Genomic DNA, 19,820 nt, shown 5'->3' on the forward strand with positions numbered 1-19,820 from the left:
CAGCCCCACACTCTCACCTTGACACACCTGTGTCCATGCTGGCCCGGGCCCTTCTGCTTGGCAGATTCTTAGATATCCCAGCGTCTCTGAGCCTTCCTTCATCCCATACCCAAGAAAGAGTCAGCTGCCTTCTTCAGCTCCTGCAGACCCCAGTGCCAGTTTCATTCCAATCAGCAATTTGCTCATCAAACATTCATTGAGCACCTATTACCTGCTGGCCTCTGTCATGGCCTCCAGTGCACACAGAGTAGGGCTTGTCTCCAGGCCTATTAGACAGCAAGTCCCTAAGGGCAGGAAATTACCTCCAAGACCCAAATTCAGTCCCTTCACAACTATGAACACAAAGCAGTCCCACTTCATAGACTACAAGACCAAGGATCCCTCAACTGTAGGGCATGGGCAAGAAGAGGAGGAAAAATAATTCCTAAAATACAAACCCACTCTCTGTTTCCACAGTTCCCATTTGTCTTCTCTATGCCTGTTTCCTACTTTGCAGGCCACTGTGGGCAGGGCCTCTGCTCTCTTCTATCTACAACACTCCCATCTTCCTGAGCTTTTCAGATTCCTTCCAAGAATCCCCGGTGTCTCTTGTCTCTGAACCTTTGCCCCTGATTCTAATTCTTCCCATCACCATCTCCCATCTTATTCATCTTTATTCTTTCAATGCTTAATGCATAGGTGTGGGAATGAATGAATGATGGATACTTGAATGAATGACAACTCACAGGTATCTCAAATTCAAGTTATCTAAAACTAATCACTCACCTCCTTGAAAAGAAGCCTCACATCTCCTGTGAACATTCTCATTCACTTCCCACCCATCAGGACACAAACTGGGTGTAGCTGCTGGCTGTCCCCCCAGGACACCCTAAGCCACTCATCCCTATTCCTGCCCACCAAATGGGGCAGGCAGTGCCACCACTCCATGACTGAGTTCTGTCCACTCTTCCTGAAGTCTTTGGTGAAATTCTGATCCACTTCCTAGACACCACTCAACAGCCATCAGCTCTGAGAAATGCCCTCTAACCACAGCTCACCCTATGCCACCTCCCACTCAGGGCTAAATGCCACTCCTAGAGCACCCTGGGCTGGCCTGGGCCATCAGCCTCATTGACCGGGTTGTCACTGCTTAGTTCTTGGTTCCTGTTGTCCACTGCACTGTGCCCTCCTTGGCTGTAGGTCCCCTGGCCTGAGAGCATATATTCTTGTTGTCATGGAAGCCTAGGTTCCTCGGTCTTGTTTTACAGATGAGGAAAACCAGCTTAGAGAGGTGGAATGACTTTCCCAAGGTCACAGGGCTATAAGAGGCGCAGTCAGGGTTTAGCTGCAGCCTTGCAACTTTATTCCACAAACACTCTTGCAAGCCTCCAGACACATGCACACACACACACACACACACACACACACACACACACACACACAAACACACAAATGTCGATGTGCACAGGAATCTGCCCATGCACACACAAAGGCACACAATCATACTGACACACAGATTCACAAATGATCCACACCGAGGCATTTACATGTCAGTATCCATGACATGTGTGTATAGACACATGTATGCACAGATACACGCAGACATGCAGACACATAATCACATACACATGGCTAATGAGATTGCACAGACCCACAGGCATGCACCTAGGCACACAGAGATACACACACACACACACACACACACACATCAGAGACCCACTCATATAAAACCACAGAAACCTATGTTGTACTCTTGCTCAAACCAACACGGAGACATGCACAGACACAAAGACATTCTCACATGCTACACACGCATGCAGGCACACAAGGACACATGCAGGCTACAGACCCACATAGGAAGCGGCACACTGGCTGGTGTGCACAGATGTGTGCACATACCCAGGCTCCCCCAGACATGCCAGCAAACAGTGTGGGTCAAACGGAGCTGTCTGCTAAGGGCGGAGGCCTGTCTGAGGTACCTCGGGGCGCTCACATTTTTGCAGCTCAGGAAGGCAGCTGACATACCAGCCTGGCTGTGATGGTATTTTGCATAAATGCTAATGTATTAATTACCATGTACAGTACACAGAGCTGCCATTTAAAAGAAAAAGTTAAGACTTTTTAATTCAAAAGCCCCATGCGGCAAGGGGGTGGGGACCTGCCCTGCAGAGGGGGTGGAAACAGGCAGGGCCACCCTACCCATGCTCCACTGATCCTGAACCCCAGTCCAGGCCCAAGGACTCACGGCTGGCCATCTGCCTCTAAGTCCTCAATGCTATCTGGTACCCAGCCTGGAAGAAGGGTAGGGAGAACGTCGAGGCCTGAGATGATCTAAGGAAACGGAAGTTTGCTCTTCTCCTCGGTAGGCCTGGATGGAAATAGGAGTCAGAGGTCCAGCATGCAAGTCCTTCCTTCAATCCCCATCCACTAGATAGCCACAGTACCTCGCTATGTCCTTCCCAGGCTGAAAACCTTTCTAAAGGTTCCCATCATTCTTAGACAAGTTTATACTGACTGGAATGGTATAAGCCCAGCCCTTGGGAGACTGAAGCAGAAGGATCACTTGAGCTCAAGAGTTTGAGACTAGCCTAGGCTACATAACTATATCCAGAAGAAAAAGAAGAAGAGGAAGAGGAGGAGGACAACGACGATGACGACCAGTGATAGTGGCTCTTTGCTTATAACCCTAGCTCTTCAGGAGGCTGAGATCTGAGGATCACTGTTTAAAGTCAGATCAGGCAAGAAAGTCCATGAGACTCTTATCTCTAATTAACCACCACCAGAAGTGGAGCTGTAGCTCAAGTGGTAGAATACCAGCCTGAAGCAAAAAAGCTAAGGGACAAGTACACAGGCCCTGAGTTCAAGTATTAGTACACGTACACACACACACACACACACACACACACACACACACACACACACAAACTAAAATTCATACTCCTGAGGATCTACAAAGCCCCACCTGACCTGGCTTCTCTCCTGCCTCCATCCACTCCCAACAAGGCCCTCCTTGCACCCTAGTACCTCCACTTGCCTGCTCTTCTCTAAGCACCTCAAGCTGGCTTCACCTCGGCATGCCTCCACTCACCTGGCGCCGTCTCAGGAGACCCCAGCCTCCTGGTTACCAAATCTGAAGAAGCTTCTCACCTTCATCACCATCATCACAGGGTTGCTTCTGGCTCATTCAGCACTGTGGAACATACTGTTGCTTTTGTCTTCTATTGATTTTTTTCTTCTTTGACTTGTCACTATCTGTCACCCCCACTGTTCTGGGAAGCCAGGATTTTGTTGACCTTGGTTTCACCACTTTATTGCCACCTCAAGACCATGGTCTGGCACTTTCTTTTTCAGTAGTTATTAGAGATAAGTGTCTCACACAGATGTTCCTATCTGGGCTGGCTTAGAACCACAATCCTCAGATCTCAGCTTCCTGAGTAGCTAGGATGACAGGTTTGAGTCACCAGTGCCCAGAGGGCCTGACACTAAGTGTTCAGTCAAACATTTATTGAATGAGTGAACAAATTTGGAATAAACAAGAAGTACTCTTTGTGGCCAGTTCCATTTCAGGTGCTAAACATGAATAGCTCTGGTCTCTCCACCTGCCAGCCATGGCCACCCTGACTCTGCTTCCCGGTCAGATGACTGAGGTCTAGAGTGACATGGGCATATTCAACATCACAGCACACCCTAGAGACTAGAGTCCAGATCTCCTGAGCCTCCACCCATCAACCTTGCTGAATGATATATAAATCAGTGAAGTCTAGCTCCCGGTCCTTTGCCACACCACTGTCCCCACACAGCCTGGAGGGAGGCTTTGCTTCCCAAGGTGGGGTGGGGAGTTTGGCCTAGTGGTAGAGTGCTTGCCTAGCATGCACGAAGACCCAGATTCACTTCCTCGGTACCACACACATAGAAAAAAAGCTAGAAATGGTGCTGTGGCTCAAGTGGTAGAGCTCTAGCCTTGAGAAAGCCCAAGGACAGTGCCAAAGCACTGAGTTCTAGCCCCAGGACTGGCACCAAAAAGAAAGAAAGCAAGAAAGAAAGAACGAAAGAAAGAACGAAAGGAAGAACGAAAGGAAGGAAGGAAGGAAGGAAGGAAGGAAGGAAGGAAGGAAGGAAGAAAGAAAAAGAAAGAAAGAAAGAAAGAAAGAAGGAAAGAAAGGTCAACCATGAGTTGCTATCTTACAGCTCAAACCAGGAGTCAGGCTTAATTAAAATCAGGATCTGATGCCCAGATAGGAACTTCTCTGCTCACCCCACACCCCACCCTCCCTCCCGCCCCAGGCCATGAGGATGCTTCTGGCATCTGGAGCCCAGCAATGACAGAAGCCCCATACACACCCCTCCTCTCCAGGAGGCAGGGAGGCCAAGGTGAGCCTGGGACAAAGCTGGCTGGTTTCTTCCTCAGGCAAAGAATGGGAACCCCAACTCCACCCTCACTCCCATGCTCAGCCAGCTGACCAATTACAGTCATTCTATGTTCTCCAAAACCTGCCCTGCCCTGGTCCAGGCTGCATGGTGGCTGGCTTCCACCTACATTTTTATGACTGCTTCACCCTGAGGCCCAGCCAACCTCCCTAAGCTGCAGCCTCACTTCCCTCCCCAGCAGCCAGTCTCATTACTGCCAGTGGCAGTTTGTAAAGGTACATCACTGAGAAGAACACACTCTAAGCTGGGCACTGGTGGCTCACACCTGTATCCTAACTACTCAGGAGGCTGACATCTAAGGACTGGGATACAAATCAAACCTGGGTCTTCGTGCATGCTAGGCAAGCACTTTACTACTAGGCCAAACTCCCAGCCCTATGAGATTCTTATTTCCAATTAATTACCCAAAAACCAGAAGTGAAACTGTAGCTCAAAGTGGTAAAGCATTAGCCTTGAGCAAAAAAGCTAAGGGAGCCAGTGCCATGGCTCATACCTGTAATCCTAGCTACTGGGGAGGCTGAGATCTAAGGATCTCATTTCAAAGCCAATCTAGGCATTAAAGTCTGTGAGATTCTTATCTCCATTTAACCACCAGAAAATCAGAAGTAGCTCAGTGGCTCAAAGGGGCTGAAGAGCTCAGGGATAGTGCCCAGGCTCAAAGTTCAAATCCCACACCCAACCAAAAACAACCTAAGGGACACAACCCAGGTCCTGATTTCAAATCCCACAACCAACAACAAAAACAAAAAAATTCTGAGTTCAAATCCTCTCAGCTACTTACTAGCCGTGAGTCCTCCAACAAAGTCACCTAAGCTCTTGGGGCTTCGATTGCCGAATTTACAAATAGGGAATAACAATAACAACCCCCTTTCTAGTTGTTGAGGGGATGAAGTGAGTAAAACACCCAGAACAGAGCCTGGAGTCTAAAGAACACTGGGTAAGGAATAGTTGATATTTGCCATTGCCTTTTTCTACTGATTAGAGTCTTTCTTCTCCACAAAATTACAAGCTCCATAAACTTGGGGTTAGACAGGCTGGCTGCTCAGATACTACATAGGTCACAGCCCCTCTCTGCCTGTAGGCTTGGTTGTATCTTTCTCAGTAAGGCCTGGAGCTGGGGGGACAAGACCATACCTCCTCAGGAAGTGGTGTCACAGACAGAAGAGAATGAACGTGAGAACACGGGTCCCCATGGAGAGCTAAGGCTGTATAACCCCCCCAGAGCCCCAAGTTCCTGGAGCCCCCACAGGGCCAAAGCTCTCTTTGTCCAGAAGGTCAGACTCAGCTGGCCAGCTGTAGGGAAGTTCCGCTGCCCTATCCTGCCAGCAGCCCAGATGTGTGTGTTTGTGCAGCCCAGTCCAAGCTCTGAAGGAGCCTTGTTGATTACTCATGAAAGAGAGCTTGTGCTGAGATCCAGGGCCTCCTCTCCTCAGTCTGCCCGCCTCCACGGCAGCACCCAGGAATGCAGCCTGCAGGAAGCTCTCCCTCCCAGGCCTGCCAAGCACCCTTCTTCCCTGAAAAGTCAGGGCCCCTGGCATGAACGGGCTGAACTTGCTAAGGCAAACCACAAGCCAGGGCTCTGATCCATGGCCATTTTCCCTTTTCTGTGAGAGAGAAAAAGACCTCAGTCTCAATTCCGACTATTACATGGTCATCTTAAGAGTTCTAGAAGCAGAAAGGGGGCAAGGTATAGGGGTATATGCCTGTGCTCCCCACAGAGAAGCAGAGGTACAGGATCAGCCTGGGCAAAAAGTGAGAATCTATCTCCAAGAGCAAGATGAACATAGTAGGTCATACCTGTAAGCCTAGCTACTCAGGAGGCAGAGGTAGGTGGATGACAGTTTGAAGTCACACTGAGTGAAACTGGTGAGAGACTCTATCTGGCAAAACAAACTAAAACCAAAAGGATTGGAGGTATAACTTAAGTGCACACAACTTTGAACTCAAGGAATATAAAACCCTGAGTCCAATCCCAGATACTGCCTCCAATAAAAAGATGAGAAAAATCTTCATCTCTGTGAACCACAGTCTTTCCACCTGTTAAGTGGGGATGATAACTCCTCCTGAGCCTGTCTTGGAGGTGGCAGGTGCTCACCAGTTCTGTATGCCAGTCCCTGGGTTCATCCACTTTACCAGGTACAGCTGTCCCAGGCACAACTGACCATTGGGAAGGCTCATCTCTAGGTACAGGAGGCCCCTGGAAACAGTCTCTGGGCACAGCCAGACCCTGGGTACAGTGAGTTCCTGGCGACAGACACTCACTGAGTGCCATCAGACCACAAGCAGACTCAGTCAGCATCCCAAGAGGGCGTCAGCCTTGGGGACAGATGGGCCCCAACACAATGATCTTTTAAAGGGGCTCTGGCACAGTAATCCAAAAGCACAGGTAGTCCCTGATCACAGCTGGTTCCTGAATAGTCAATCCTCCAGAGCCCAGACAGTAGCCAGACCCTGTGCCTGGCTGGCTTCAAAGACCCTTGGTCCCAAAGCAACCAGACCCTGGTGAAGAGCCAATTCCTGGGCAAAGCCGGTAAGGCCACCCCTGTGGATTAACAAATAGAAAACCCTTCCCTCTGCAGCTTCATGGCCCTAACCCCCCAGAGAAACTAGAGCTAGGGCCACACAAGGGACAGGAAATAGGAAGTGGCCCCTGGGTCCTGAATGAACTGATTCATGCCAAGCGGAGGTATCAGGACAAGAGACTGGTCCCAAGAGTTGGGCGTGGGCCTCACCACCCCACCTGGCATGGGCTAGGTGTTAGAAAACAAGGAGTCCCTCCCCCCTCCACAGAACAGATCCACAGGTGTGAAGAAGAGATTAGGCTGTCTGCTGCTCAAGCTCCCCACATCTGGGTAGTGCATTAAGCAAATGTCTTCCTGTTGTGAGGGAGGCTAGACATCCACATCTGGCTGCTCCTGTCCTACATCCTCACTACCACAGGCATGGCACTAACAGGAAGGAAGCGGGGGTGGGGGGGGCATCCCAATGGGTTCTTCAGCTGATAAGAGACTGCTGATGGGTGTCTGACAGGTTTAGGCCCATCATCCAGTAGCTCCATCACACCCCAGTCCCACTGGGGACAGAGTAGCCCTTCGGCCATCAGGGTCCAGCAGCATGGAGGCCCCATATCCACCCAGGCCTGTTTGATGTGAATTCCCTCTGACCAATGTGGCGTCGCATCAGCCAGCACCTGCCCTGTGCCTACCTTCCTGCCTTCAACCCCACATACAGCTGAACTGCCAGGGTGGTGGTACAATCGGTTTCAGAATCCAGGAGTGAAGTGAGGAACATGCACGAAAATGTGCGGCAGGGGTCACCACTCACTCACCTGTCTCTGACTACTCTCATTCCTCAGGAGACAGCTCTAGTCTGCCCATTCAGATTTCCTATGATGGCATCTTCAGAAAGGAAGAGAGCCAGCTGCTGGTGACTCACACCTGTAATCCTACCCACTCCAGAGGCTAAAATCTGAGGATTCTGGTTCAAAGCTAACCCAAATAGAAAAGTCTGTAAGATTTTTATTTCCAATAAACTACCAAAAAGCCAGAAGAGGAGCTGTAGCTTGAGGAGCTGTAGCTCAAATAGCAGAGCATCAGCCTTGAGCCAAAATAAAAGCTTAGGGGCCCAGAAGGACTTCCTCCAAGAGTAGTGAACTCTAACACTGAGAGGCAAGTCAACTTGGAGATTGGCAAGGACTTAGACTGGGCCAATCCATTGTAGGCTTGTGCTGGTCGGTAGCAACCAGATCTGATTCAAGCTAGCTCAAATCAAACCAGACCTGTTGGGACCGGCTCAAGCTGAACCAAACTGGCTGTGACCCGCTCAAGTTACCTGGAGCCATTGGCATGCTGGCAATTTACACCCCTTCTTTTGTGTTATTATTCTTGGCTTGGTGTTTATCCCTTCCTCTGAAAAACTTCCTGAATCTATCTGTTTTGTGTATGTATTTTGTAAAGAATTTTAAATTGGCATCACATGGTATAAAAAGGATACATAGTATATGTATATGTATATGTATCCCTTTACTGGGGGAAGGCATGGGCTATGAAAGATGGGAAGTTTCCTAGCTGCAAGTTCTTTGGATTTTGTTGTCAGTTTGTGCTAATACCAGAGCCTGAACTCAGCTTTTTTGCTCATAACTGGCACTCTACCACTCGAACCACACTTCCAGTCCAATATTTTGTCCTTTCCTTGGATATAAGTCTCTCAAATTTTTCTTTTTTTTCTTTTTTTATTGTAATTAATAAAAGGGTTACATGATATTTGCCAGATAGAAGGTGCATTAATTCACATACATTGATACCCTTTCACATGTCTTGGTACCCATTACCCTCCCCCCACCCCCCAAGTCTCTCAAATTTTTCTACCAAGGGTAGCTTCCTCCTCAGTCCCTAGCTATAAGATCTCAATTAAGTTGTGTTTTTCTTAGACTCGTGCTGAAAAAATAAATGGTAATAATTAACCAACTCTATTTCCTTCCTTATAGACCACAGAGATACAGCTTACAAATACAGGTGTATAACTATGGACATAGATATAAATGCAGAAACATTGTGTTTATTTAGTATGGGTTTACCGCTGTTCTGTTATTATTAGTCAATGGCTCTGGTCATACCCAGCAAACCTACACAGTCAGAAGACCAGAATTCAAAGTCCTCAAAATCCTACACTACACCTCTTCTTTGCTGTATGATCTTGGGTATTTTATGCTAATGTCTCCCCAACTTTAAAAAAGAGGGGAGGACTGGGAATGTACAGTACAGTGCTTGCCTAGCAGGCACAAAGCCCTGGGTTTAATCCCTCAGTACTACATACACAGAAAAGGTGGGAAGTGATGCTGTGGCTCAAGTGGTAGAGCACTAGCCTTGAGAAAGCTCAAGGACAGTGCCCGCCCCCCTGAGTTCAAGTCCCAAGATTGGCAAAAAATAAAATAATAACCCTACCCATTGGCTACTGTGCTATTCATAATGAGCTCAGCTAATTCTGCATCAGGCAGGCTACTAAAGATGCCTATGCACACCAGGTCAAAGTGATTTTTATATGACAGCCCTGAGAGGAAGGAATGTTGCTCCCATTTCACAAGAGGAAACTGAGGTTTGACTATATCACAGAGCTCAGCACATTTCCAAGGTACTAGAGAGGAAAGGAAATTGTACCCTCACCCAGGTGGAGAGCAGAGAAAGGTAGAGCCAGAGGAAGAATCCCATGAGGAAGGAAGCATTGAAAAGAAGGCAGCTGTACAGGTGAGCACATTTGGGCTAGAGTCCCCAACTCCAACCATTTCTCATCTCTCAAATGGGAATAAAAAGCTTTTCTCTATGGAAATGTGAAAATGCGATATCACTTTAGCACTCAGAAAATGCCAGCTACCTCTCTTCTCTTTGGGACTTAGGACCCAAAATAATATGGTTTGTACAGGGACATTTGTCGGGAGGTAGGGGGTGGAAGTAGGAATCTTAAGCCTTTAGATGCCATTAGGTGTGTGCTGTCCACATCTCATGTGGCATCTGCCCTCCCCTGCACACACACAGACATGAATCCCAACTACCCTCATCCACTTGCTCCCAGTTTCTGCCAGAACCACACAGAAGATATAGTGGAAGAACTGGCCAGGCAGATGTGACCAGCTGAAGGCCTACATGTTGCAATAAAGTCCAGAAAGAGAGGAAAGTTGACCTGGGTACCCAGGTGTCCTCTGAGGGACACTGCTGCAGGAAGGAATTAGATATCTGGCCCTGAACTAGAAAGGACACTCCTGACCTGAATCTGCTACCCTCCCACCTTCCCTTACCCCCAATTGGTGACTGTCTTGAGTCTGGGACCCTTCCTGAATGACCTCCTCTGCTCCCTACCTGGATGAAGGGGTAACTGCTGATCCTCTGTGACAGCGTTAATAGACAGGGCAGCATGTATTTAATGCAATGTGCTATAAACTTTTTTTATTGCCAGTCCTGGGGTTGAGCTCAGGGCCTGAGCACTGTCCTTGGACTTTCTCAAAGCTAGAGCTCTACCACTTGAGCCTCAGCACCATTTCCAGCTTTTTTCAATGTATGTGGTACCGAGGAATCGAACCCAGGTCTTCGTGCATGCTAGGCAAGCACTCTACCATTAGGCCAAACTCCCGGCCCAACTTTCTGACACTTCTCTCCTAAAGCTCTGGGCACTGCCAATTCTCAAGAGACCATGACTATTACCTCATCTGACAGAAACTCAGAAGCTGGTCACCTGTAATCCTGTAATCCTAACTACTCAGGATGCTGAGATCTGAAGATTGAGGTTCAGAGCCAGCCTGGGCACTAAAGAACGTGAGACTCTTATCTCCAATTAATCACTAGAAAATGGGAAGTGAGGCTGTGGCTCCAGGGGTAAGGCAGTAGCCTTGAGCTGAAGAGCTCAGGGACAACACCCAGGCCCAAAGTTCAAGCCCCATGACCCACCAAAAAAAAAAAAAAAAAAGAAATTCAGAAGCTGTGCACCAGTGGCTCACGCCTATACTTCTAGCTGTGCTTAGAAGGCTGAGATCTGAGAATCAAGGTTTGAAGCCAACACAAGCAGACAAATCCAAGAGAGTCTTCTCTTCAATCCAGCAAAAATAAAGATGGACATGGAGGTATGGCTCAAGTGGTAAGAGCCTGGAGTGGAAAAGGTTAAGGGAAAAGTTCCCTGGCCCCTAAGTTCAATCTCCTTGCTACAGTGACAAGAGAGAGAAAGAAACACAGACAAAGATGCAAAGAGGGACAGAAAGAGAAAGAGATTAAGAGAGACAGAGTCAGTGCACATAACTAGCCATGGGATACAGTGCTGCTCAGAAAAAATGGAGATCTGACTTCATATTGCCTCCTTCCAGGGCAAGAGCTAAGGAGTTATGTTCCACCTTCATCTGGATGCTCCTGGAAGTTCCCTTCTGTATCTGCCTTCGACTGCCACAGTTAACATGCCCTGTGCAGACACTAAGCAATGGGAGAGAATAAAGGAGGATAAAGCATAGCCACTGGCCTTCAGCTGATGAAGATGAAGAATGTCTGCAGGTCTAGCTGGGAAGTGGAGGAGGTTTGGCTTAGCATGAGCTGCTGCCTGGGTGATGAAGCAGACTTGGAGTCCAGCCCCAGGAGGCTGAGCAACAGTAGTAGCAGCAGTGGTAGGGTGGCCTGTCAGTCAAGTCTGGTGAGGCAGGACCATAGGAGCTACAAGGACTCCTACAACTTCAGTGATTCTGCACACAAACACTTGTTTCTGCTTAAAGTCCCTGTGGTCCAGCCATTTTCCAGACCAGTTCTTTGCCAGCACTGACTGGGGCCCAGGCTGCCTGTGTCCCTACAGTGAAGCCATGGTGACCACATGGCTCACAGACCTGAATGTCACTTGAATGTCACTTTCCCAGCTCTTAAACATCTCATCTCCCATCCTTGCAGCTCACAGGCCACTGGCCCAGCTCACAGAGTCACATGGCTCTGCAAGAACTACTGTGAACACATGAAGTCAAGGAGCAGTGTCTTTCTGCAGAGAAGGAAGATGTTTCTCTGGGTCTGTCTGGATCATGAAAGGTCTACTATCCAGTTAGAAGAAGGGGATGCTTCTGGTTGGCCAATATGGCTATCACATCTCAGTGTTGTACTTTAGAGGCTCCCAGGTTTGCTGCATCCATTCCCATGAACGCATGAAAGGAAACAACCTGGGGAGGAGACTGAAGTAGAATCTAGTGAGGAAGAACTGGAGAGACGTTCAAACAATCCCTTGCAAAGTCTATCTCGGGAGAGAGAGGAATTCCGGCAGGAAGACAGACACTTACTGTCACATCGCTGAAGAGCTGACAAAGAAAAGCAAGCACTCCATGGAGACAGTGCTCAAACCAGGACAGACCCAAGGGGAACAGCTGAGCACACCTCAAGACTGTCTCAGGAAAGCATGAACTCTTGGTCCCCAGCCTATGTGAGCGGAATCCACGATGCCATTTTGTTTGGATGCTTTGGAAGTATGCAGGCATTGAGAGATGTCCCAAATTGAATGCAGTGCTCCTGACAGATGGGGTATGAGTGGTGGTATAGGGAGAACAGGTGCCTCTGCACTCTCAAACCTGACATCACCAAGTGCCGGGAATGACCCACACTCACAGGCCCTGCTAGCACATTAAGATTTGCTACAGGGACAAAAGCAAAGTCATCAGTCAGGTGTGGTGACCCATACCTATAATCCCTGCTGGGTGAGAGGTATAGGTAGGAGGGTTGTGGTCTGAGGGAGGTTTCTATGGAAAAACTTGACACTGTACCTGAAAAATAACTGAAGTTAGGGCCGGGAGTTTGGCCTAGTGGTAGAGTGCTTGCCTAGCATGCACGAAGACCGGGTTCAATTCCTCGGTACCACATACATAGAAAAAAAGCTAGAAGTGGTGCTGAGGCTCAAGTGGTAGAGCTCTAGCCTTGAGAAAGTCCAAGGACAGTGCTCAGGCCTGAGCTCAAGCCCAGGACTGGCAAAAAAAAAAAAAAAAACTAAAGTTAAAGCAGACTGTGGGTGTAGCTCAAGTGGTAGAGCATTTGGCTTAACAAGTGCAAAGCCCTGAGTTCAAACCTCTAAGAGAAGAGGGGGGAGGGGAAGGGAAGGAAAGAAAAGGAGAAGGGGGTGGGAAGGACAAAGGGAGAGGAGGGACAAGGGGAGGGAAAGGAGAAGAGGATGGGAGGAGAGGGGAAGGAGAAGGGAGGGAAGAAAGCAAAAGCTGTACAGTTAAACAAGCTACAGGTTTCTTTCTCTATGTCAGGATGGTCCATCTGGGCCTGTTGTCCCTGAACCTGGCTTTGGCCTTCTCGCCGCTGCCCTGCAGTATGAAGCGCTATGCTTATGCCTCCCTCTCAGGGACACTTATGAAGGACACCCAACGTGAAAACAAATAAAAGGAAATCACCCCATCAGAGCTATAAGTAATAATCAATAATTCAAAACCTTGATAAAGTCTTGCTGGAGCGCTTCAGAGAGAAGGCACGGGCTGAGTTTCATGGTTAATTCAATGTCAATTAGCTGATTGCTAACTTCCCTCTAGCGAAATCGCATGCAGTGCAGGGGAGAGAAATCAAACGTGCTCTCGCTTTAACAAGCCTGGTGTTTCAATCATTCATCTCTGGCCGCAGGCTCAGAATCAATGTCAACAGACATTCCCTCACAGTTCCATCAACCATTTCTGCATGCCACTGTTTTCTCAGCTGCCCTGAATTGTCCCAGGACCAGCTCTGGGTACCAGGGCTATTTGAAACCCAAACTCAAAAGAACAGCCTCCAGCTTCCTAGAAGATATGAGGAACCACAGCTACTTAGACTCGGTCCCCCCCCCCCCACCATGACCTCCTCTTCCTTCCAGTCACAGGCTGTGATCGGCCAACACATCTGAAGTGAACCACGATCATGGTCCTTAATACGTGCTTAGTGAGAGTGATTTTTCTCCACCCTCATAGGTCCCTGGGGGATGCAGATTCTCATCTCGGTCTCCAAGCCCCTGCACAGGTCACAGCCACCTTCAGCACCATGGCCAGAGCCTCTGTCCAAGAGCTGGAGATAGGGTGGGAGGTGCTCTATGATGAGATGCTTCAGGGCTCTGAGCTGGGGGGTGTGCGAGAAAGCCACAAATCAGAGGCTGCCTCTTCTTCCTGCATGGAAGCAAACAGGCCCAGAGAGACAAGGCACTTGCCTCAAATCACCAAGTCGGTACTGGGTCTGTAGCTCCTAAGCATCTTCGTAGCTCATGTTGGTCTACAAAAGGAGCAGCCAGGATTCTGAATCCCCTGCTCTTTCCTGGGACCCTCTAGAGATGGGGGGAAATAGGATAGTTGTTGATGGACAGAATGAGGTGGCTTGATAGAACAGATGGTGGCAACATCCCTGTCCAGACTCCCTGCAAAGTCTCCTTGCCTAGCTCTTCTCCTCACAGTTCTGAGCGGAGTGTTCAATCTTTCACACTTCTAGCCCTGCGCCCATGCCCTTGACATTCATCTTCCTTTGGCAGGCAGGCAGCCATCTCTCGCAGTGAGTAGCATGCCCATGTGTGTAACGGGTATGAATGTGCTACCCCATGCAAGGCACAATATTCCTTGCACAATTCCTTCTCCCATCTCCTCTCCTTCTCTTGGGGCATGTAAAGAAAGCAACCCTTCCAGCTTTCTCTCCCAAGGCTCAGGCCAAGGTTGGAAGGCCTGGATCCTGCAAGAAGACCTGTGCCCATTCCTATTTAGGGATCTGTAGAGCATCTGTTTTCAGAAGAGGAAAAAACTACAATATCTGAACTTCTTAAGCAGAATAGTCCTGGCTCCAATACATGCTAGCTGTGCAATATTGGGAAGGTTACTGAGCCTCTCAGAAACTCTCTACTTTTAAAATGAGGGAACAGAGGTGGGGTAAAGGAGAGTTGGGTGAGAACGTTGAAAGAAATGACATTAAGATATAGTATATTTGGGCTGGGAGTTTGGCCTAGTGGTAGAGTGCTTGCCTAGCATGCACAAAGACCCAGGTTCTAATTCCTTGGTACACATACATAGAAAAAAGCCGGAAGTGATACTGAGGCTCAAGTGGTAGAGCTCTAGCGTGAGAAAGTCCAAGGACAGTGCTCAGGCTCTGAGCTCAAGCCCAGGACTGGCAAAAAAAAAGATATAGTGTATTCAGGGGGCCAGGAGTGTGGCCTAATGAGAGTGCTTGCCTAGCATGCATGAAGTCTTGGGTTCAATTCCTTAGTACCACATATATACAGAAAAAGCCAGAAGTCAGGCCAGGAGGTTTGGCCTTGAGATAGAGTGCTAGCCTAGCATGCATGCAGACCCAGGTTTGATTCCTCAGTACCACATATATAGAAAATTCAGAAGTCATGCTGTGGCTCAAGAGGTAAAGCTCTCACCTTGAGGAAAGCTCAGCCTAAGGACAATGCTCAGGCCCTGAGTTCAAGCCCCAGAACTGAGGGGGGGGGGAAATATATATATATATATATATATATATATATATATATAGTATTCATAAACAGCTTTGTTAAATAGCAAGTCCTTTACATAACTACTTAAAGATAACAATAATTTTTAACTGAAGATAATGCAGGGAATGGTTGCACAAGCCTATAATCCTAACTACACAGGAGGCTGGGATCTGAGAATTGCATTTCAAAGCAGGTCAGGATAGGAAATTTTATGAAACTCTTATCTCCAATTAACAGCCAACAAAGTAGGAAATGGAGCTACAGATCCAGTGGTCGAGTACCAGAGTTGAGCAAAATAGTTCAGGGACAGCAGCCAATCCCTTAGTTCAAACTCCAGAACCAGGAAGGGGGGGAGGGGGATATTAATGATGGTACCTAACTTGGAAATTATTGAGGTGATTCATGCAATATGCTCAGCATGGTGCCCAGAAAAAAAACACAGATTTCATAAATAGTAATGATCTACCAGCCAGCTGACGGCTCACGCCTATAATCCTAACTACTTAGGAGGCTGAGATCTGAGGATCAAGGTTCAAAGCCAGTCTGAGATGCTTATCTCCAAGTAACCACCAAAAGGCCAGAAGTATGGGGCTGTGACTCAAGTGGTAGAGCACTAGCCTTGAGTGGAAAAAGCTAAAGGACAGCACTTAGATCCTGAGTTCAAATCCCAGTACAAGAGCATGCACACATGTATGTACAGACACACACACACATACCACAAAGGTAGTAGAAGAGGCACAGAGAAGTCAGCTGCAACCTAGGAAGCAAGGAGGGCTTAGCTAGAGGTAGTCACATGGTATTCAACTCTTCTCAGCCTCCTCTAATCAGGATACAGGCAGCTGTAGTGGATTTGGTGTTAGAAACCCCAGAGCTCGAAGCCAGACTATGCTAGGAGCAAAGCACAAGCTGTGCACCTCTGGGAAGGTGGTATGCCCTTGCTAAGATGGTAATAGTAGTTCAAGCCAGAGTAAGCAGACAAAGCCATCAGACTCTTATCTCCAATTAACTAGCAAAAACTTGGATGTAAAGCTGTGGTTCAAATGGTAGAACACCAGCCTGGAGCAGAAAAAGCTCAAAGATAACACCCAGGCCTTGACTTCAACTCCTAATACTGGCATACATATATGCGTGTGCGCGCGCGCGCGCACACACACACACACACACAAAGTAATAGTGATCTTTCTATAATAAACCTCTGGGGTATTCCCGTGTGGCACCATTCTCAAGCTGGGTCAGGGCTCAGAGTGAGGTTAGGTTCAAGTTCAAAGCTCTACAACTAATTCACAGCATGGCCTCAGAAACATGACTCACCAATGAGCCTCAGTTTCCTCACCTCTAAAACTCAAACAGGTGTCTTTAGGCAACTTGCCTCCCAGACATAACCATGAGTAACCATGCCAGGCTATGCAAACCTCAGGGAATAACTCCATTGGACCTCAGGGCTGCTGGGCTGGGTGAGAAACTCTTGCCTGGTAGAAACCATACAAGGTGAGAGCAGACGGGGCACCAAGATGGGATGGGGAAGGCCGCCCTGAGGCTCTGCTGCTTCTCCCTGGAGCTGGGAACAGAAGGCTTGGAATTCACTGCTCCCATATTTGCTGACTTCTCTGCACTCTGCCAGCTTCAGGCATTCACTTCCCAGAAGTTTATTCAGGAGACAGAGACTAGCCGGATTTGGGGATTTGTGCTCTACAGACACACCCAGACAAATGGCCTGAGCCCTTTCTCACTCCCCAGCTCACACACTCAGCACCTCCCTCTGTTTCTCTTTGTCTGTCCATCCCCATGCTCTCTTTTTCCTTGAGCTGTTTACGCTCCATGGGATTCCTCTGCTCAGACTCATCCCTGCCCTTCTCAGCCCTGCCCTGTGCCCCAGGACACTGACCTCAGATGCCTACAGATGTCTACAGTGGCCCTGGTGAAGTCTAGCTGGTGGGAGACACAGAGTGGAGGAGAGAGATGGAGGTCAGGATCCCCCCACCCACTCCTCCTTCTGGGATATTTTCAGAAGGGGCTGTGTTTCTCCATGGTGACAGCTTGCACTGGGCTGGCACCACATGCTGCACAGCGCCAGCCCTCCTGGGGACCCTACAACACCATCTCCACTTCCTATGCCACACATCCCCCATGCCTCTGCAAGCAGCCCCTCCCTTCATTACAGCGAAGCATTTGGCTCCTGCCAGGTCCCTGGCCTGACACTCAGCCTCACTCATGCTCTTCCCTGCATTCCATGTCTCTCCCTCACAAGTGAACTCTGCTTCTGCGCCATCAATTACTGTGGACTACCCAAGGATGCTGAGGGACGGATGGGAGGTCTGCTATTACAACCCAAACTCACCCCCGGCACTCGGAACCCCTCTCATCTTCCCCTTGGTGGGGGAAACATGACTAGGGACCAGCTGGAATGAAGTTAGAAAAGCACAACTCCATTTCCACATGTGACTCAGACAGCCAGGCCTTCTCAGACCTTGAGCTGAGGGTTCAGGCGTGGTTTGTATAGTGGACAAATGCCCAGGCAGGGAGTTATCACTGAGCTCTCAGGGAAGCAGCAAGGTACCCCCTCTTAGAGTGAAGGCAGAGTGGGAAGGGTGACAAGTGTCATGGCTGCCAGTGGGTGAGAAGTGCTGCTGCTCCACAGAGGACAGACTGGTGACAATGACTGGGGTGATGGGGGGTGGGGGGGACAATCTCCAGAAGGAGGTTGGGACTGGGGCTGAGATGAAGCTGGGGGATACTAATAAAGTAGGGGCTGAGGCTGGGGTTGGGGCTGCAATGAGGCTGAGGCTCTGTGTTTAAAGCTGATTTGGGGGTCAAAGAGCATCCAGGCTAAGATGAAAGGTGTGGTGGCTGTGGATGAGGTGAGGGCTATGGTTAGAGCAGAGCTATCTGGAGTGGAGGCCAAGAGTTAGGGCTGGGTATGGGGCTGGGGCTGAGGTATAAGTAGGTGGATGAGTGGCTGGGGCTAAGATTAGAAGCTGCAGTGAACCATAGGCTAGAAGTGGATGGGGACTGAGGTTAGACTTGGGATAGGTCTGCAGTTGGGGCTATAGTAGATCCAATTAAGGGATCAAGTATGTGGTCATCATAAAAGCTGGGGCTAATGTTGACATGAGGGTAAAAGCTAAGCTGGCCACTGAGTGGAGGCCAGGGCATGAGGCTCCAGGATGATCCCAGCCTGACCAGCACAGAGAGATGTGGGCACACTGGCATCACCTGCACCCCCTCCACATCTACCCCATTCCTTCATTTGTTATTTCACTCATCCAGACAAGAAAAGTTGACCCATCCTCTATGGGGTCCCGAATACCATCCTACATCCTGGAATAGACTTAAGCCAATCAGACCTAACCACAGCCCTCGGGGAGCTTCTCACTTAGAAGAGAAGGCTGCTCAATACTGGATGCCTAATCCAAGGCACACCAAGGGCTGTAAGTGAAAAGCCAAGGAGCTATGTGTCAGAAAGCACAGTGGGTGACAAGTAGGGAAGGCCCCCTGCCTCTTAGGTAGTTCAAAGACAGTGGCAGCCAGGTACCAGGGGCTCCCGCCTATAATCCTAACTACTCAGAAGGCTGAGGTCTGAGGATCAAGGTTCAAAGCCAGTCTGAGATGCTTAGCTCCAAGTAACTACCAAAAGGCCAGAAGTGTGGGGCTGTGACTCAAGTGGTAGAGCACTAGCCTTAAGTGGAAAAAGCTAAAGGACAGCACTTAGATCCTGAGTTCAAATCCCAGTACAAGAGCATGCACACATGTATGTGTATACACACACACACACACACACACACACACACACACACAACCACAAAGGTAGTGGAAGAGGCACAGAGAAGTCAGCTGCAACCTAGGAAGCAAGGAGGGCTTAGCTAGAGGTAGTCACAGGTATTCAACTCTTCTCAGCCTCCTCTAACCAGGATACAGGCAGCTGGTGTAGTGGATCTGGTGTTAGAAACCCCAGCGCTCGAAGCCAGACTGTGCTAGGAGCAAAGCACAAGCTGTGCACCTCTGGGAAGGTGGTATGCCCTTGCTAAGATGGTAATAGTAGTTCCTACTCTGTGGGGCTTTGAAGGAATATTCACAACAAAGTGCATGAGGCTCCTGAGAAAATCAGGCACTGCTAATGAAGTCTCTCTTCCCTGTGCAGGGCAGGGACTGCAGGAAAGCAGCTGATGCCCCAAAGGTGACCACTCAGGGTCCAGCTCAAGCTGGCACCTCCCTCTCCCCTATCCTGCCCTGACTCAAGCACTGCTTCTCCCCAGAGCTCACCCTCCCCAGGACAGAGGCATGATTTACACAGTCATCGGGACAACTCCAAATTGGACTAAAATCTAATGACTGGAAACGAGACGAGTAATGAAATTCTACGCAGAAAATTTACAGGGGAGATTTATTAGGTGAGTTTTATTTATGATGCCAGGCGCTTAAGGTTCTGGGGTGGGGGGTGGCATCAGACAAATCCAGTCCACACACTCCCTGCC

This window comes from Megascapheus bottae, chromosome 6, assembly GCF_031878675.1.
Source record: "Megascapheus bottae isolate mThoBot1 chromosome 6, mThoBot2.hap1, whole genome shotgun sequence".
In the NCBI taxonomy this organism is placed as follows: Eukaryota; Metazoa; Chordata; class Mammalia; order Rodentia; family Geomyidae; genus Megascapheus; species Megascapheus bottae.